The sequence below is a fragment of the Oryctolagus cuniculus genome, chromosome 14, assembly GCF_964237555.1.
Source record: "Oryctolagus cuniculus chromosome 14, mOryCun1.1, whole genome shotgun sequence".
Lineage (NCBI taxonomy): Eukaryota > Metazoa > Chordata > Mammalia > Lagomorpha > Leporidae > Oryctolagus > Oryctolagus cuniculus.
This window is the reverse complement of record NC_091445.1, coordinates 61104669-61126243: the sequence shown is the minus strand read 5'-3', so window position 1 is coordinate 61126243 and position 21575 is coordinate 61104669. Positions and strand designations below refer to the sequence as shown.

General features: G+C 38.8%; 1 long non-coding RNA gene across 5 annotated transcripts in view; it reads right to left on the bottom strand.

Annotated features, from left to right (window-relative positions):
• LOC103349603 (uncharacterized) overlaps window positions 1-21575 on the bottom strand; it is a 105006-nt gene that overhangs the window by 27533 nt on the left and 55898 nt on the right. For all 5 annotated transcript variants that reach the window (XR_007922628.2, XR_011382004.1, XR_011382003.1 and 2 more), the window contains exon 3: window positions 14727-14803. This is a non-coding gene — a long non-coding RNA (uncharacterized lncRNA). The remainder of the gene's footprint in view (window positions 1-14726; window positions 14804-21575) is intronic.

Here is a 21575-nt window from a genome sequence, read left to right as displayed (position 1 = left end):
AGGATGATAGATCAAATACTAGTTTTCTCCTTGTTAAAATTTAATAATATTTAATGAAATGTCTACATTTCATAGACTCTAGGCATTCTTCATAGGTATTTTAGTTAGTAATTATCTTGCTCGGCTTTGGGTTATCATTTCTCTTTATGTTTCCTTACAAGATGTTGTAACCAACATCACCACTTGTTTTGAAGGTAATTATAATTATACAATCCCCTCTGAGTCATAACTTTGATATATTCCTTCAAGGAAAACTCACCAGTACTTAAGCTTTTTGAAAACTCCTTATACTATTTGAGTACATGCATATGGAGCCCATTAGGTGATTTCTTTATACCATGGTTTTGTCTCATGGTGTAGGAACTTGGTCCCCAGTGCAGCAATGCTGGAAGAAGAGACTTTTGGGAATTGATTGTGCCTTCAGGGCTCTGAGCTCAAGAATAGATTAATAGATTAGTGGGTTACTGGGTTTTTATGGAAGTGGCTTTGTTATAAAAGCCAGCTTTCTGGAACTTACTGTGTCTGGTTGTGTGATGCCTTCCAACATGTTACAATGCAGCAAGAAGGCCCTCACCAAATCCCAGCAGATGCTGTTGGACATCCCAGTGCTATATCTATGAGCTAAACAAACCTCTACTCTTGGTAAATTACCCAGTCTGTGGTATTCAGTTACAGCAACAGAAAACAGACTAGGACACTTCAAGAAACACAGTTTAGTCTTATTGATATAGTGTAGCAGTGGATGGTATAGTGACTATATTTCATATGACTCTAAGTGTTTATGAATTATGGCTATATTTGTTTAGAGAGTCCACACTAACATTTTAGACTTGCACTGATATGCAGCACTTCATCCCGATAGTTGTCAAGTGCTTGCTCTGTGCTTCAGAGCTTTATTTTGACTTCTCACTGTAACGTCAATTAAGATTTGCTGCTTTAGTGCTGGTGTTATGTCAGCGTGCCAGTTTATGACGAGGGGAAAAAGCCCTTCATATTTCAAATACTAATTCATTTGGAACATAAGATCAAAGTTTTCCATTGCATTATCTACAAGCTCATATATGTGATACTATAGAGGAAAGCTCTAAAAGACAGGGTTTAAGGAAGTACTTTGCAAAAATAGTGTAATGATCCATTAGGAGGTAACTGAAAATAGGTGTGGTCCAATTTCAGAGTCTTCTGAATGTGCTATTATGACAAGGTTACTTCAGAGATGCCAAATAAATACCTTGCAAGAACATTACCTATAAACATTGGAAACTTAGCTTCTAATGATGTGGTAGTATAGGAGTGTCTGGGAAACAAAGGCAGTAGCCCTGCCAACCTGGCTGCAGGATATCAAGATGACCGTGTGCTGAGGAATTCAGATCTAAATCAGCATCTGATTCTGCCACTAAAAGGCATGGTGCTGTATTTTCCCCACGTGCTTCATTCCTCCAAAAATCTGCACCTGAACCACAAGAGCTGAGAGTCTGGAGTGCTGAGTGTGCCTATCCAGCAGTACATGGAAAAGGTCTTTTGCAAACCAATTGGTCCTGGGACATTTTGGCTTTTCAAATCTCATCTTTAACTAGAACACCATTCTAAAGTGAAAATGAATGCAGAATTTTGGTAAAATATAAACTCTCCCTAACTGTTAATAATATTACATACTATATAGACTGAAATGTGGTAACATACATGAATAAATAATTGGGTATACAAATTTTTGTAAGTACTATGTCACATGGACAAACTAATTGCAAAAAATTTTAAAAATATTGACAGAATCACAGTTACCATTTAAGTTGCTTCTTTGATTAGAAATCTAAGTTGACTTTAAACCGCTTTTTGAAGGAGGAAAAAGTGCCCCATGTTCAAAGATGTTGGAGACATACATTAAAGAATGAGCCACAAGTATGTGTAACAATTTCAAGGTTACATAATTGAGGCACAGGTATTCAATAAGTTCAATTAACTTCATGAGAAACAGACAATTGCCAGAATATATAGGATTTGTAGCCTCACAATTACTGGAAGTTGATAGTGAGAATTTGATTCCTTGTAAGTCATACTGAGATATTTCTCATTACTAAATTTTCTGTGTATTTAATAAAGACTCTGAATGCCATCAGACATGACTGATTCAAATGAGGTCAAAGGGTATGCTCCAAAATACCCCAAGACGAAATGATAAATATGTATTGCTTTAGGACTCTAAGTTTTGGGGTGATTAAAAGAGTTTTTTAAAGTTTATTTTACTTATTTGAAAAGAAGACAATGGAGGAGAGGTAAATGGAGAGGGAGAGAGTAAGGAGAAAAAGAAAGAGCGAGAGAGAAATCAGTCACCATCAGTCTCCTACTTACTGACTCACTACTCAAATTTCTGCAACAACCAGGTCTATGCTAAGCTGCCGTCAGGAGCCAGGAACTCAGGTTGGGTCTGCCAACTATTTTGGTCCATCACGTGTTCCCTCCCAGAGTGCACATTAGTAGGAAGCCAGAATCAAGGGTTGAGCTAGGATTTAAGCCCAGGTACTCTGATATGGGATGTATTATACCAAGCATCAATAACTGTGCCAAACACCTGCCCTGTGGTAATATTTTATAAAGCAACAGATAGCTATTGTAAATGTGGCACTCAATTTTGAAAAAGACTCAGAAGTACAGGCAATCAAAGCCATCAAATTGAGAAGCTTCTGTGCTGCAAAAGAAACACTCAGCAAAGTGAAAAGGCAACTGACAGAATGGGAGAAATCTTTAAAAAATATGCAGTTGATTAAAGATTAATATCCAGAATATATAAAGAGCTCAAGAAACTTAAAAACAACAAACAAACAATCCAGTTAGGAAATGGGCAAAGGACTTGAACAGGCATTTTTCAAAAGTGGAAATCCAACTGACCAACAGACGCATGAAAAAAAAATGCTTAGGATTACTGGTCATTGGGAAAATGCAAATCAAAACCACAATGAGATTTCACCTCACTCCAGTTAGAATAGCTCACATACAGAAATCAACAAACAATAAATGCTGGTGAGGAGGTGGGGAAAAAGATACCCTGATCCACTGTTGGTAGGAATGTAAACTTGTGCAGCCACTGTGGAAGACAGCATGGAGACACCTCAGAAACCTGAAAATAGACCTATATGATCCAGCCATCCCACTCCTGGGAATTTGCTCAAAGGAAATGAAATCAGCATATGAAAGAGTTATCTGTATCCCCCTGTTTATTGCAGCTCAGTTCACCATAGCTAAGATATGGAATAAATCCAGATACTCATCAACTGAAGACTGGATAAAGAAATTATGGGATATGTACAAAATGGAATACTACACAACTGTAAAAAATAAAATCCTGTCATTTGCAACAAAATTGATGCAACCAGAAAATAATATACTTAGTGAAATAAGCCAGTTCCAATAAGACAAATGCCATAGGTTCTCCCTGATCTATGGTAACTAATAGAGTACCTAAAAGGTAGTCCATAGGAGTGAAATTGACACTTTGAGATGCAATGATTTTGAACAGCTCTTATCTCGAATGTTGAGGAATAGGTTTTTTTTGTTGTTGTTATTGCTGTTTATGTTTTTTTGTTTCATACTACTTGTTGAACTCTGTACTTGGTGTACTCTGTACTTAGTGTAGAGTTAATCCTACCTGTATAAAGTTAATTGAAAATAGATCTTAGTAAAAAAATAAGAATGGGAATAGGAGAGGGAGGAGGAAGAAGGGTGGGAGTGCAGGTGGGAGGGAGAGTAGAGTGGGAAGAATCACTATGTTCCTAAATTTGTATTTCTGAAATGCATGAAGTTTATATACCTTAAATAAAATGTTTCTGGGAAAAAAAGAATTTTTGTGGTATGATAGGAAAAAATACAAAAAGAGGAGAAATATTTGTTCTTCAATTAAGTAAGCATAAAATGCTGCAAACATTTTTTTTTGAATGCAGTAACTTCCTAGCTACATCATGGGGGTAAGTTGGAGGTAAAATGACCAGTGATATGGCAAATATTTAACAACATTGTACTGAAAAAAAAAAAAACAACCTAAGAAGGATAGCATAAACCAGGTTCAGTCAGGGCCCAAAATGCGAGAAGGCTGACCCATTTGGAGCTCCCTTGGAGCCTAGCCCTTCCTTTAGGCAAGCTCATACTTGCAGAGCAGCACTGATGCAGCAAATGCAGGGCCAGACTGTGGCTGCAGCCACAGGGGCTGTGCGGGAGTCATAGCAGCTACACAACGGAAAATTGGAGGGAGGATGCTGCACAGGAGAACAGAAGCTGGGAAACACTGTTTTAGGATTGAATAGTCTGTTACTGAAAGAGGCATGGACGTGGAGATGATTTTGAAGGAACTGTAGTACAATGACACAGAACATGGGGAAGTATAATGCAACAGTTAGTTGAATGGAGAAAGAGCTTTCTGAATACATGGACAGAAGGAGAGTCAAGTCAGGATTCGGTATAGAGGAGCTGCAGTGTCACAGGCAGGTTCTTTGCAAAATGGGGGCCTGTTAACATATCTTCCATGCAAACAGAACATGGAGGATGCCTAGAGAAGATACTGTGGACCAGCCGATCAGCAGGTTTAGAACCTTGCAACACAATGCTCATAGTGCCCAAGGGAAATACTCGCCTTCTATAATACCAGTTTTGAGGACTCAAGAAAATCATCATTGAATGGTAACTCTTCAAAACATGTTAAATCTGTTAAAGACATAAATAAAAAAAGAAATCTGTGTAGGCACAATCTGTGTTGGCACAATGGTTAAGCCACTTCCTGGGACATCCACATCCCGTATCAGAGTGTCTGGGTCCAACTTCCAGCTCCGTCTCCATCCTAGTTTTCTGTTAATGTGCATCTCTGGAGGCAGCAGGTGATGATTCAAGTACTTATGTCCCTACCAACCTTGTGGAAGACACAGACTGAGCTCCTGGCTCCTAGCTTTGGCCTGCCCCAGACTTGGCTATTTAGATATTTAGAGAGTGAGCCACCAGATGGAAGATCTCTCTCTCTCTCTTTCCTCCCCACCTCTACCTTTCAAGTAAATAAAATAAATACACTATAAAAATTAAAAAGGAAGTACTCTTATCAAGTACAGTATTTCAAGACAACAAATAATTCTTTTACATGACTAAGAACTGCCTCAAGAAAGAAAGCTTATCTGTTATATCTTTGGATGTTCAACTCCCTAGCATAATCCTTGGCATATAGTTGGTATTCAGTAACCATTAGTTCAAATGGAAAAATGTAATTTTGGTAATTTGGTTGGTCAGATTGTGCAATGCATAGTTTTGTTCCCCTGGGAGTCTTAGTGGCTAACAAAGCTTCTGCTTTGATCTTGACTTGCTTTTGTCACAGTTGTTGGAAAAGTTCCAACTGGAATAAACAATGACTGCTTCCCCTTCGGGTCTTGGATCATACACATAGAATAGGAAGGTCTTTCCAGTCCCATTCAGATCTGTTATTAATTCTATCCATTGCTCCATTTTTCAAATTTGAGGGTTTTCCAAGGGCACAAAGCTACAGAACATACTTGGTTTTCAACACTTATTTCTTGGTTGGAACTTAGTCCTCTTTCCATCCTACAATTCTATTGATAGAAATATCAGCCACATTCCTGATTTTTGCTGAGTTTGAAACATTCAGTTGCCTGTAGGATGTGAGTGCAAAGTAAAACATGGAACTGGAACAGCAGTTTACACTGTGTTCAGAATTGCTAAGCATGGCAGTAACTTGGAAGGTGAGTCGACTATCCTGAGAAATGTTAGTTCAGTTCTCTCACATGTTGGTGATGTAGAACTTAGTCTCCTTTGCTATGGCTTTTTTCTGGCTGTTGATATCTGAAGAGCACACTAAGGAAAAAATAAGAAGGACCACACGGCCAGTTATACTGTGTTTTACGTTCCTCCACTCAACCTGTATTCCTACAGACCCACTGCAGGTAGACTCTCTACTCATTTTTGCTCTTCTCTGTGTGTTAGGAGGCATAAACCCAAGAGGCTGAGGTACCTGCTCAGCCATGTGCTCTGGCTACCCATTGGTTTAAGTGGAAGATCTGATGTTAGAAGAAAAAATATTGGGATGTTTCCTCTCCCTCTTCCTCCAGCCTCAGCATCACGCATGGGACAGCATGTGTGATCAAAGCTCCTGTCACATAAACCTCAATTCCATAGCTCCAGTTTACCAGACTTCCTGCCTGGGGGAAGATAACAGCTTTCTTCTATTGCTAAACCTTGGGAGTTTTAATCTTACTTTTGGTTTCCATAAACCACTCTTAGTTCTATGAATAATCTCCTCATTAATACTATTTCAAGATTTCAGTTGAATGAGCCTTTTGCTGCCTGCCAGAACCCTGTTCGATAGGGTCAATGTAAAAAAAACAAGTCCCTCTGTGTCTTAAAAAGAGATTTTCAATATTAGCACTATTGATACTTGGAGCTAGATGATCCTTTGTTAGAGGGGTTTGCCCTGTGCATTGTGGAATATTTAGCAGCATCATTAACCTCTACTCACTAAATGCCAGTAGCACCCTTCTTCCAATTGTGACAACTTAAAAAGTGTCTTCAGACATTGCTAAATGCCCCTTATGGACAAAATTGTGTCCAGTTAGGAATCACATTGCTTCATAGTAGTCTTCATAGTTAAACAAATATTATTTTACTTATTTTATTTCAAAGACAGGGAGACAAAATGACCAACAAAGATCTCCCATCTTCTGGTTCACTTCCCAGATGCCTGCAGCTGCCTGCTAGGAGCCAGGAACTCCTTCTGTGTGGCAGATATACAAATATTTGAACAATCATTGCTTCCTTCAGGTGCACATTAGCAGGAAGCTTGAATGGAGAGTGAAGCCAGGACTCAAACCCAGGCTCCAATGTGGAAAGTGGGCATCCCAAATGACATCTTAACTGCGAGGCCAAATGCCCACTCCTGGTCTTGTTTATTATAGAGCTCTTTCTACATAACAATTACAATTTAGTTTTTATTTGTATAATTCACTAATAAATATATTGCTTACAATTGAGTTTTTCCATATTAACTCATTATAATTTCAGAGAAATGCTATAAAATAGCCTTTGTCCATTTTAGCACTGTGTGAAAAGTTAGGATTCCTACAGGAGCACTTATTTAATAACAGCAGAATTGAATTATTCCTATTTGTTGATTTATAAGTCGTTTGCTACGACCCAGTGGTTCTCAATCTGGGGTGATTTTTATTCTTTGTCCCCCAAAGGAACAGTTGAAACTATATGGAAAAATTTGGGTTGTCACAAGTGTAGGGGAAATACTGTTGGAAAATTAAGTAGAAACCGAAGATTCTGCTCAACATCCTCCAAAATACAGGACAATAACTCTCATCCCCCAATAAAGAATTCGCTGACCAAATGGCCATAGTGTCACAGCCGAGAAACTATACTGTAGTGTCTCCTAGAATTGTTACTACTTTTCTCTGACTTTTTCCTACTTTTTGGCTAGTATTTCCTCTGAATTTTTAAGACAAATTGAAGCTATAAATTGATAGTGGCTCACATTTTGAGGAACTTAAATCATACCAAGTTTAATTTTAAAAATGTAATATCCTAGCATCTCTTTTCTATTGTCTTTAATATACTTTCTTTCCTATAGTCTATGTTAGTAAAAAAAAAAGTTTAGAGAGAATGTTTTATAACTTGGTTATTTTTGGAAAGCAATATCAGAACATGGGAATGACTAAAGGGAAGGAGAAAAATGGCAAATATTTTGAAGTCTAAATGGATTTTTTATAATTTGATGCTAAAAATGTTTTAGGACAGTTATAAAAGTTCCAATTTTTTTTATCCTTGGCATATACATATTAAGGGAAAGACAACTTGTTAGCTTGTTAGTTAAGTCTAAGGGATCAAAAAGGGGTAAGAGAGATGATGTATAATAAATCTGTTGTTGTTCAAGCAGATCTGGATTGGGGTCTAAACTGTACTACTTGAACTCTTTATTTTATTTTATTTTATTTTATTTTTTCAAATAACACACAACAACACTGACTTTTTGTGGTGTAAAGTTTTATGCACATTAACACACATGTGGATTTAATAAACTGCCTCATCAAAATACTCTTTGAGTAGTTTCATCTTTTATTCGCATAGTACAACACATTAAGGACAGAGATCCTACATGAAGAGGAAGTACACAGTGACTCCTGTTGTTGACTTAACAATTTGACACTCTTGTTTATGGCATCAGTAATCACCTGAGGCTCTTGTCATGAGCTGCCAAGGCGATGGAAGCCTCTTGAGTTTACAAACTCTGATCTTATTTAGACAAGGCCATAGTCAAAGTGGAAGTTCTCTCCTCCTTTCAGAAAAAGGTACCTCCTTTTTTTGATGGCCCATTCTTTCCGCTGGGATCTCACTAACAGAAATCTTTCATTTAGGTCATTTTTTTTGGTGCAGTATCTTGGCTTTCCTTGCCTGAAATACTCTCATGGGCTCTTCAACCAGATCCAAATGCCTTAAGGGCTGGTTCTGAGGCAAGAGTGCTGTTTAGGACATCTGCCATTCTGAGTCTGCTGTGTATCCCGATTCCCATGTTGGATCATTCTCTCCTTTCTAATTCTATCAGTTAGTATTAACAGACACTAGTCTTGTTTATGTGATCCCTTTGACATTTAATCCTATCATTAAGATCAATTATGAATTGAAACTGATCACTTGACTAGTGAGATGGCATTGGTACATGCCTCCTTGATGGGACTGAATTGGAATCCCCTGGCACATTTCTAACTCCACCATTTTGGGCAAGTCAGCTTGAGCATGTCCCAAATTGTGCATCCCTTCCCTCTCTTATTCCCACTCTTATATTTAACAGAGATCACTTTTCAGTTAAATTTATTTATTCATTTATTTTTGACAGGCAGAGTGGACAGTGAGAGAGAGAGAGAGAGACAGAGAGAGAAAGGTCTTCCTTTTGCCATTGGTTCACCCTCCAATGGCTGCTGCGGCTGGCGTGCTGCGGCCAGCGCATCGCGCTGATCCGAAGCCAGGAGCCAGGTGCTTCTCCTGGTCTCCCACGCGGGTGCAGTGCCCAAGGACTTGGACCATCCTCCACTGCACTCCTGGGCCATAGCAGAGGCTGGCCTGGAAGAGGGGCAACCAGGACAGAATCTGGCACCCCAACTGGGACTAGAACCCAGTGTGCTGGCGCCGCAAGGTGGAGGATTAGCCTATTGAACCGCGGTGCCGGCCTTCAGTTAAATTAAACACCTAAGAATAATTGTGTGTTAATTAAAGAGTTCAACCAATGGTATCAAGTAGAACAAAAAAAAAAATACTAAAAGTAATAAAATAGTTAGTTGTCCCTCAACAGTCAGGACAAGGGTCATTGTTTCTCATAGTGTCCATTTCACTTCTACAGATTTCCTTATCGGTGCTCCGTTAGTTGTCACAGATCAGGGAGAACGTATGGTATCTGTCCCTTTGGGACTGGCTTAATTCACTCAGCATGATGTGTTCCAGATTCCTCCATTTTGTTGCAAATGACCAGATTTCATTTTTTACTGCTGTATAGTATTCTAGAGTACATACTCCATAATTTCTTTATCTAGTCTTCTATTGATGGGCATTTTAGTTGATTCCAGGTCTTAGCTACTGTGAATTGAGCTGCAATAAACACTGAGGTGAAGACAGCTCTTTTATTTGCCAATTTAATTGCCTTTGGGTAAATTCTAAGGATTGTGATGGCTGGGTTATGTGGTAGGGATTTTCCCCTGGAGATTCTAGAAAGTATCATAGCCTGACAACATCTTGATTTCAAATCAGAAAGAGTGGTGTCAAATTTGTAACATACAGAAATGTAAGAATATGTCTGTGTTCTCTTTAACCACTAAATCTGTGGTAATTTTCTGTAGCAACAATAGAAAATCAATGCAGCACCCCCTTCAGAAACTAATTACATTGTTCACAATAGATCTTCCATAGCCTTGGCAACTCATGACTAGAGCCTAGGCAGATTTCTGATACCATAAACAAGAGTGCCGCGGCTCACTAGGCTAATCCTCTGCCTTGAGGCGCCGGCACACCGGGTTCTAGTCCCAGTCAGGGCGCCGGATTCTGTCCCAGTTGCCCCTCTTCCAGGCCAGCTCTCTGCTGTGGCCTGGGAGTGCAGTGGAGGATGGCCGAAGTCCTTGGGCCCTGCACCCCATGGGAGACCAGGAGAAGTACCTGGCTCTTGCCATCGGATCAGCACGGTGTGCCGGCCGCAGCATGCCGGCTGCGGCGGCCATTGGAGGGTGAACCAATAGCAAAAGGAAGACCTTTCTTTCTGTCTCTCTCTCTCACTGTCCACTCTGCCTGTCAAATAAATAAATAAATAAATAAGAGTGTCAAATTGTTAAGTCAACAACAGGAGTCACTGTGTACTTACTCCTCATGTGGGATCTCTGTCTTTAATGTGTTGTCCAATGTGAATTAATGCTATAACTAGTAGTGAAACATTATTTTATACTTTGTGTTTCTGTGTGGTGCAAACTGATGAAATCTTTACTTAATATATACTAAATTGATCTTCTGTATATAAGGATAATTGAAAATGAATCTTGATGTGAATGGAATGGGAGAGGGAGTGGGAGATGGGAGGGGTGCGGGTGGGAGGGATGTTATGGGGGGTTGAAGTCATTGTAGTCCATAAACTGTACTTTGGAAATTTATATTTACTAAATAAAAGTTGAAAAAAAATAAAGGATTTGAATACCATCAAAAAAAAAAAAAGAAATGTATCACCATCAAACCTCATGACAACCTGCCAATTTACAAGTGTAGCAGTACACATAAGGTAATCAAAATTATTTCCAATTTTGAGGAGATAAGACTGACCACTAAGATTTCTGATTTGGAGAAATGTGGATGATCTATTATGGTTGGAAATCTCTTTTTCACTTATGTTGACTTGTAAGTTTATGAGTCACTGCATTTCTTCTTCAGTAAGTTGCATGGTCATTGAAAATATTTAAAAAAAGAAAATGGAAGCAGCAGCACATTTTCTAGAACTAAAAAAATAGCAGATGGATCGACTCCAGACCTTATTAACCATATCAGAGATCAGAGAATGATAATATTTCAAACAATTGAAAACAACAGCATATAATGCCTTAGGAAAATGAAATTCTAGGTCTTTTTAACAAATACAAAAGAAACTGTGCAGCATCTAGCAATTTAGACAAATGAAAGACCCATTCAAAAACTTCTTTACTTAGCTCTTGAGGGTGGAAGGAGGGTGCTTGGGTAAAATCTGCTCCAGGGAGAACTTAACCAATTTAAAAAGAAATAAGCATATGTGCCCACACACCAATTGAGTGATAGCTTCGTTTGTTGTGAGTTCCCAAGAAGTTGACGTTTTTAAAATGTATTTCTCCTCACTTACAAAGATTTCTTTTGGAAGGAAGTTACTAATGGAAGGAACAACTATTGACAGTTGCAACAGAATTATTGTAATTGAAAGATTCTGTAATGAAGAATATTCCTTATAGAGATGTGCATTGTGGGATCATAACATTGCTGTTACAGTTATGCTTTAAAAATTAGATGAAAGTACATTGAAACTCAATAGAAAAATCTGACAAAATAACTAGCAATTATTTTTCACAAAATGCAGTAACAGAAATCATGAAAGCTTAAATTTTTATAACTGGTGAAAAACAATTCCTTCTTTGTGGTGGACACACAAGCAGTTCATTCTTGACTTTGAATAATATATTTTAGCAAATATTAATTTTCCTCTGTGATTTTTATCCTGTTTTTGCTTCTAGATGCATGTAATATTTCTTAGATTATTATATGGTAAATGGTATGAATTCAGTGTTTGGAGAAATCTCAATTTTTTAGTATATAATAAACATTGCAGCAATTTAGACAAAACATCTTAAGTAGAATATAGCCTGTCAAATACTCTTCATTTAATTCTTATCATGTTATTTAGCTTACTTCAAAATGAATTGTGTTGGCACACCTTGAGTTGATCAAAAAAAAAAAAAAACAGGTCAGAGAATGATGCCTATTGGAAATGAAATGAAATTATCTTAGGTCAGCACTGTGGCACAGGGCATTTAACTGCCTCTTGCTGTGTACCCCACATGGGTGCTGGCTCAAGTTCCAGCTTTACCACTTCCTATCCAGCTCCCTGTTAAAGTGCCTGAAAAAAGTAGCAGAGATGGCTCGAGTGCTTGAGCCCTTGCACCCAAATGGGAGACCCAGACAGAGTTCCAGGCTCCAGGCTCTGGCCTGGTCCTGCCCTGGCCTTTGTGACCTCTCTGTAACTCTGCCTTTCAAAGAAATAAACAAGTCCTTAAAAAATAAAAAGAAAGAAAGAAATTAGATTGTCTGGACTTCGGGAGGCAGCAGAGGGAAGTTGTTCGTCAGGAGTAATGCCAATCGTGAAGCACTACTCTCAATGAAATCCTGTGGCTGACAAAAATGCAATCGCCAGATGTTAATTGGAACTGCTATGATCACGAAGGAAAAAGACTGCCATCCCTTTGCCACCCTAGACTGCATTCAGACTTTGGCAGTTATAATCCCTTTCAAGAATCCTCAGGTGCTCCTGGAGGTTTGCTGTCATTAATCCTTGCACACAAATACGTAAACGAAGAAAATGTTCCCTTTGATATTGAGTAGTTGCAAAGTAAATTTTTTTCAAAGAAATGCAAACATTCTCTTTCATGACTGACTAATTGGACGTTTATCTGGTGTAAGACTGCATTGTAGGCCAGCGCCGCGGCTCAATAGGCTAATCCTCTGCCATGCGGCGCTGGCACACAGGGTTCAAGTCCCGGTCAGGGTGCCGGATTCTATCCCGGTTGCCCCTCTTCCAGGCCAGCTCTCTGCTGTGGCCTGGGAGTGCAGTGGAGGATGGCCCAAGTGCTTGGGCCCTGCACCCCATGGGAGACCAGGAGAAGCACCTGGCTCCTGCCATCGGATCAGCGCGGTGCGCCAGCCGCAGCGCGCCAGCCGCGGCAGCCATTGGAGGGTAAACCAATGGCAAAGGAAGACCTTTCTCTCTGTCTCTCTCTCTCACTGTCCACTCTGCCTGTCAAAAAAAAAAAAAAAAAAAAAAAAGACTGCATTGTAAGCATTTTATAAAAAATATTTAAGCAATTAATTGTGGAAGTAGTTAATTAAGCTGAGATGACTCCAGGGACACAAACCCAACTCAGAGTGAATGTTCATAGCCCAGGAAAATAAAATTTAAGCTTAACAATCAGAAACTGCCAACAAGTTTCTACTGAGCACTCTCTATCAAATCCTATATCCTTTTTGTTTTGTTTCCATGAACATCTTATAAAATTATCCCCTTGTGTTTCCTCTGTGGAGCCCTGGACTGCTTGGAATATGCTGCCGACCAATTTATGAACCTGTGAGCCACTGTTGGCTCAAATAGGTTCTTTGAAATGTAAATGTGCCTATTTTATCTTTTGACACTACTCACAAACGCACTGTAAAGTAGCTATTGCTATCCCATTTTACAGATGAAGAAACTATAGCTCAAAATGATTGTCATTTTCCCCAGATCAATCAAGTCCCATATAACAATGTCCTGGAATATGACTATGTATTCTGTGACTCAATTATATCAGAAAACTGCCTGAAAGAGGTGGGGTGGGGGTGGGGAACTCACTGGCCTTTTATCAATGCTATATCCATTTCATCTCATCCACAGTTACATGAGGGTACTTGAAAATATTAGCAGAAATTGGAATTAAAACACTAGTCTATTTTGGTAAAAAATCTCTTGAAAACCAAGAATAAACATTTGAACAATTAAAAGATCACTTGGGATGCCTATGTCCCATGTCAGAATGCCTGGATTCAAGTCCTGGCTTTGCTTCTGATTCTAGCTTTCTGCTAATGTGTATCTTGGGAGGCAGTAGTTAATGGCTCAAGTATTTGGGCTGTGGCCACTGATTTGGAAGACCCAGATTGAGTTCTAGGATCCTGGCTTAGGAGTAAGCCAGGAGATAGAAGATTTCTGTTTGTCTGTCTGTCTGATATTCTGGCCTTCAAATTAAAAAAATATTTATTTATTAATTAATTACTTTGGAAAACGTTCATTGGGTATATATTTGGCATAGTTGTTAAGATGCCATTTGGGATACCTGCATCCCATATTGGAGTGCCTAGGTTCAAGTTCTGGCTCTCTACTAATGCTCGCTTTGGGAGGCAATAAGGATTGCTCAAGTGCACGGGTCCCTATCTCCCACGCGGGACACCAGAATTGAGTTCCAGGCTCTTGACTTTGGCTTGGACTGGGCCTGGATGCTGGTTACAGCAGTAATCTGGGGAGTGACCAGTGAATGAAAGATCTCTGTCTTTTTCTGAATTTCTTGCTTTCTTTCTTTGTCTTTCAAATAAAAACGAAAAAAAATGTAGTATGAAAATACTATTCATGGATTTCAAAAATTTTGCATCAACATAAGCTTATCTTTTAATTTCATTTTCTCTGACTTTTTTTGAGACACCTTCATATATTTAAGGCCAAGAAACCCATGTTAAATGTGAAATAGGTAAGATACTAGTCTCAGAGAATTTTCTTTATCTTCATATTAATAAATCAACATGGACCTCCTAGGACTGAATGAATACACAAAGAGCCAAATAAATGTACAAATCTCAATAGTGGCTTAGCCATGAGTAAGTTAAAGGAGAAATAGGGAAAGTTTTTCCTTCACATCCTTCAGTTGTCCAATAATTCAACAACATTTAAAAAGTCTTACTGTGTGCCAGGAAATGTTTTATGTCCTGAAGATCCAGTGGTGACTGAGACATACTTCCTGTTCAGAAAGGTCATAATCTAGGGAGGAAGGCAGAGAAAGAGGTGATTCATGAAGGTACACAAAAGTGCTATGCTGTATCAGAGTGCAATGAGCATACATATGCTTAACTCAGTCTATGGGAATTAGAAAGGTGTCTTTGATGAGATATCATGATTTGAACTGCTGGTATTTTAAGGTCCTTACAAAAAACAGGAAAAATTGGCAATGAATAAAATGAAGCAATCAGATTTCTGATAGCAATTACTTAAGGCATAGACGAGAACTCAGCTTTATAAGCAAATTGAGCGCCATGGGCCCCAAGGTAAGGAACTGTGTCATAGATGAATGTATATAGCCAGTGCCTAACACGACCTCTGGCGCATAGCAGGTGCTCAACTGATGATATAACAGGCATAGAGTGGTCTAGTTTGAAGCACCAGGTTTAAGAAAGTAAGAGATCATTTGGAATTATGCAAATAGCAAAAGAATGGTTAAAGTCTATATATCAGGTCTTGACCTACGTTAAAATTTGTGAATCTTTCTGAAAACTTGCCAAACTGCAGGAACTAAAATGCCAGGAAATTTTTTTCTTGAACCTGATACTCTTCGTTAAGAGGTCTTTTAGTGTTTATTAAAAAAATAGAAGCTGTGAGGAGGAAATCAAATTTATGTTTTCCAGTTAATGTAAGTAAGGATAATTATTACCCTAATAATCACTGCAATTCTAAAAAGTATTGCAATTCTTATCTCTAATTAGATAATAATTATCTGCCACCAAGTTCACTTTAAGTGTGAAAACCTAAGTTAGACATGGAATTCAATTTAAAGTACATTTCTGAAGAAAAAATTGAAATGCTTCAATTATCTTAATTGAGCCATATTTCTTTGTTCCTTCCCTCTGGTGCTTCTATCACTTGAAGATTTGAAAGTTTGAAGGGTGAGATGATACCACAGGAAGTGTCTACAGTCTCATTGCAGAATTTAATCCCCACGCCATCAAAGTATAGAAGTATAGTCCTCTGTTTGACACCTCTGATCCTACAACCACCACCAACAGATGTGAATGCTCCCACGTAAGAAAAAAGATCCAAAGAGCCCACGAAATGCCAGACTCTGATGATTGAGGATATTGTCTTGTTTTAAGCTTTCCAAATGGTTTCTTTTCACAGAAGAGACTGTGTGCTAGAAGCCGCTGTAATTTTTATCTGCTTTTCATACCACGTGACATTATCTTGTAAATTACTCAACTTCAACACATTTGTTTATTTATTTTCATTTCAAAGATTTAGAAAGACAGACAGAGACAGAGATGTTCTTTTTGCTAATTCATTCCCCAAACACCTGCAACAGCCCAGACTGGGATAGGCCAAAGACAGGAACCCAGAATTCAATCCAGGTGTTCTATGTGGGCAGTAGGTACCAAAGTACTTCTGCTATCATCTGCTACCTTCCAGGGTGCACATTAGCAGGAAACAGAAATCAGAAGCTGAGCTGGACCAGAACCTACATACGCTGATATAGGATTCAAACATCAAGCAACATCTTTTTTTTTTAAAGATTTATTTATTTATCTGATAATCAGAGTTACAAAGAGAGAGAGTGTGTGTGTGTGTGAGAAAGAGAGAGAGAGAGAGAGAGAGAGAGAGAGAGAGAGAGAAAGTTTTCCACCCACTGGCTCACTCCCCAGTTGGCTGCAATGGCCGGAGCTATGCCCATCCGAAGCCCACATGTACACAGGGGCCCAAGGACTTGGGCCATCTTGTACTGCTCTCTTAGGCCATAGCATGAAACTGGATCGGAACTGGAGCAGCCAAGACTCGAACCAGTGCCCATATGAGATGCTGGAACTACAGGCGATGGTTTTGCCCACTACACCACAGTGCCAACTCCTCAAGCAACGTCTTAACCATGGTGCCAAATGCCTGTCCCTCAACCTTTTGAGATATAAAAGAAGAAAAAAAAAAAAAACAAGAGGAATAATAATAAGAAAAAAAGAAAAAGGAAAAGGAAAAAAAGAAAAAAGAAAGATAAACCATGGAGAAAGAAAAACCATGGGTGGGCACTGCAGCCTAATGGTTGAGCTGCCTTCTAGGACACCCTTGTCACCATCCAACTGTCTACATTCATTAGAATCCCAGATGTAACTCCTGATTCCACCTTCCTACTAATGTAGACCCTGTGAAGCAGCAGGAGATGGTTCAAGCACGTGGGTCTCTGTCATCCACATGGGAGACCTGGATTGACTTCCTGGATCCTGGCTTCAGCAACCTAACCCTGGCCATTGCAGACATTTTGGGGAGTGAACCAGTGGTTGAGAGCTGTGTATGTATGTGTGTGTGTAAGTGTGTGTGTGTACAAAACAAAGGTTAAAAAAAACTGAGTTTCATAAAAACAAAACCAACTATGCTAAATTATTACATACCCTAATCCTCAAAACCAGAATGAATTAAACAAATAACGTGCTCTGGAAAAGAAACTATTTTAGTAAGCATTGAAATGATGTCTTCCAGCATCCAAATGGCAAAGGAGCCACTGCACATATCATGGTGAAAATATAAAATAAGATGAAGACTTTTGTAGCTTGGAGATGCTTCACACCTACATTTCCTGCAGAAAGGTCTGCATACTCCATACCCTTGCGATAATACTATTCATGTGCATCAGAACAGCACTGTTAAGATTTTATTGGACATTACAGTTTTAAAGATGGACCATAAATGAATGGTTCCCAGGAACCATTTGTTAACCCGTCTGCATCAAGACAAGTATAGAAAAGAAGACTATGCATTTAGAAGATATATAGTTATTTGACACTTTTCTGTTGTGTCATAATTTAAAAGCAGGTGGGTGAGCTTATGGGCTAGGACACCAGTTAAAATTTTTCTGTCCAAAGCCAGAATACTTGAGTTCAATTACCTGCTTCAGCTCCTGATTCTAGCTTCCTGCTCATGTGGACCCTAAGAGGTTCCTGTCATCCATGTGAGAGAGTTGGATTGAATTCTCAGTTCCCAGATTCTGCCCTGACCTATTCCTTGTCATTGCAGGCATTTGGAAGGTGAACCAGTGAATGGGAGATCTCACTCTCTCTGTGTTCTTCTCTTTCTCTCTCTCCCCCTTAAATAAATAATCATTCAAATTTTTTAAAGTTTTATTTAGTAAACATAAATTTCCAAAGTACAGTTTATGGATTACAATGGCTTTTCCCCTCCCATAACTTCCCTCCCACTCATACCCTTCCCATCTCCTGCTCCCTCTCCCATTCCTTTCACATCAAGATTCATTTTCAATTATCCTTATATACAGGGGATCAATTTAGTATATATTAATTAAAGATTTCATCAGTTTGCACCCACACAGAACATACATAAAGTGTAAAATACTGTTTCAGTACTAGTTATACCATTAATTCACATTGAACAACACATTAAGGACAGAGATCCTACATGAGAAGTAAGTACACAGTGACTCCTGTTGTTGACTTAACAAATTGACACTCTTGTTTATGGCGTCAGAAATCTCCCTAGGCTCTAGTCATGAGTTTCCAAGGCTATGGAAGCCTGTTGAGTTTGCCAACTCTGATCTTATTTAGATAAGGTCATAGTCAAATTGGAAGTTCTCTCCTCCCTTGAGTGAAAGGTACCTCCTTCTTTGATGGCCCCATTCTTCCTACTGGGATCTCACTCGTGGAGATCTTTCATTTAGGTCCTCTTTTTTTTTTTGTTTGCCAGAGTGTGTTGGCTTTCCATGCCTAGAATACTCTCATGGTATCTTCAGCCAGATCCAAATGCCTTAAAGGCTGATTCTGAGGCCAGAGTGCTGCTTAGGACATCTGCCATTCTATGAGTCTGCTGTGTATCCTGTTTCCCATGTTGGATTGTTCTCTCCCTTTTTTATTCTGTCTTAGTATTAGCAGATACTAGTCTTGTTTGTGTGATCCCTTTGACTCATAAATAATCATTCAAAATTTAAAAGAAACTTTAGGGACTGATTTCATATGTTTTTGTATTTTATTTTAGGGCAATTAGTTTCCATTTTATTTTACAAAATTATCAGTCCTTAAGAATTTGGGATAAATTTAAATAATTTAAATAGTCCTCTACACATGCTTTAAGAATATGTTCCCTTGTGATCATGCTGAGATACCTCCAGGACAGCCTGGGGAATGAGAAGTCAAATTGAAGGAACTGTGATGTAGAGGTGCAGGGTTTCCTTCCCTTGCTTCAGAAAAGCAGCACACTGCATCCACGTGGGAGACCCATGTGGGAGACCCACAAGGGAGAAAGCTCCTGGCTCCTGGCTTCAGCTTGGACCAGCCCTATTGCGGTCGTTTGTGGAGTGAACCAATGGATAGATTTCTTACTCTCCTCTTCTCTCTCTCTGTAACTCTGCTTTTCAAATAAAAAATAAAATCTTTTTTAAAAAAATTAGACACAACTATCAGTGTGAAGTCCTCATAAATGAATTCTGGTAGCTTTGTAAGAAAGGAGATGGAGAGCGAAGGAGAGCAGAGGATACATACAAGCACTCCTTGTCTTTTGTCATGTCATGTCCCACGCCCTACACCACCTTAAAAAGACCATCACCAGATGGATCCTGTAACTTTGGGCCTCCTGAAATGTGAGCTAAAACAAACTCCTTTCCTTTATAAAATTATCCATTCTCAGGCGTTTCATTATAGTAACACAAAACTAATACACAGTGCTATTACATGCAGTAATTCCCCTCCTTTATCCCAAAATTCAGTGAAAGCCATCTTCATCCAATTGCATTGTATTCATGGAACTTGGGGCACAGAAAAGAAAGGGGTGTATATATCTGAAATCTGTGCCTGAAGGGGGCATGGCGATGCAGTTTCCATTGTGAGGCAAAGCTCACAGGGCAGCAATGTCAGAGGCAGACCTGAGCAGCAGAGATTCTGATTTCAACAGGATCAAGACATTCGGTAAGAAATTATCAGAGGCCAACTCACTGCTCCCACCACTCTCTGATCAAGAGTCCACAAAGATATTTATTTCTCACTGAACTTCAGATGGGAGCTTGAAACATTTGTGGAGAATGGAGGGAAAACAAAGAATGACTATGCTGGAGTGTTGGGGGAGAAGCAAGTAGAACCTAGTGATCTTAGCTTATCAAGAAATTCCTATGTACCAAGTGTCAGAACATCACATGTGACATCTCATTTATTTTTTAAAGCAATCCCAGTAGTGGAATTATATCAGTTTCCTATTTCACAGGTTTTATTTTTAAAAAGTTCAAAATGCAATAGCAACAAATTGAAAATCACTGATGGAATTAAACTTTTATCTTTAAATGAGAAAAACTAAGGTCCAAAGACAATAAATGATTAGTCCAATAGCACGTGAGAGATGTCATAGATATGACTAAAAGGAGCCCAGAAACATGACTGGAGATTATTTCTTCAAATAATACAGCAGAGGAGGACCCAACACTTTATCCCTAGAGAATTCAAATACACACCTATGATACTGATCTTAACAGCTTTCTTTCTTGTCAACTTGTATGTGATTCACCAGGTTAGTTCCTCCTCCTCCTCCTCCTCCTCTTTTATCTTCTTCTATTACAACCACAAAAGAAAGTCATGTTATTTACCTGAATTTTCCTGCAATACATTCTGTTATGGCAGAAATAAAAGCTAAAGGCAGCACTGGTTACATGGATAACCCTTATCTCAAGACTGGACATCTCAATAAATATACTATTATAATCTCAAATTTTGTGGCACATTCAGAGTCTACATCCTTCTAGCAGGAAGTTTTGTTTCTAGGTCTTGATAAAATTAGAGTGAATATTTGTGCTTAAATTGAACAGGACATAAAAATACTATGTGTGAAGTAAGTTGGTTAGGCGATAATTCATAAGGTGTTCCTTCCTTTTATAAGGGTTGAGTTTTCCTATTTGATAACCAGTACTCAGTGCCACATCCTAGCTTTCACTAGGTAAGAAACATTTTCCTATTGTTGGGTGATTCTTGCCCTTATGCAGGGGAAGATCATTTCTGATATTTCATGAACCATAATTTAATACACATATACCGTTAATATATGACTTGAATAGTTGTATAGACTAGAAACGGTGTTAGAGCCTTTATTTCTTCTGGTTTATATTTGAATTTTTTATGATTAAGACCATAATCCAGATGAAAAAATTGATGCTTGATGCCTACTCTATAGTAAGTGCTCAGTGGATGTATTTAGTAAACTATTCAAGGGATAGAAATTGATTTGTTGAGTCACACATGGCAGAGCTTTGATGAGAAAACCATCTTGAGATTTCTTGCAGAGGCTCTTTCTACTCTATCACTTACTCCTTTCAGCCTGAACACAACTCTATCAGGTTCCACAACTGCTCACAAAGTTGGAAATTCCAAGTGAGAGAAGAGTGTCAAAAGAGAAGTGTCAAATTACTTGATTTCTAAATAATTTGCATCTATCTCAAAGAAATAGAAACCATGTTTAAAAGAATGCTGCTGTAAGCAGAAGTAAGGGAAGTGAGGACACCTTCTTCATAATAGACACACACACACACACACACACACACACACTGTATTTCCTAAGAATCTAAAAGCTCGATGTGAAATATAGTGTAGAGAAGAGCAGGTAGCAGCGTGGGTGGAAGGCGATGCCTGAATGCAGTGACTGACATTTGATTTAATCATTGTTGGCAATGGTTTCTGGAAACAAATGAAGCTTAAAATAAGCAGAGAGGCTAAGGCCAAGGCATGTGTTGTCTAGTGTCTTCTGAAGACTGGAAGCTTCACAGAACTATTCCAACTCTCTCAGGAAGGGAGAC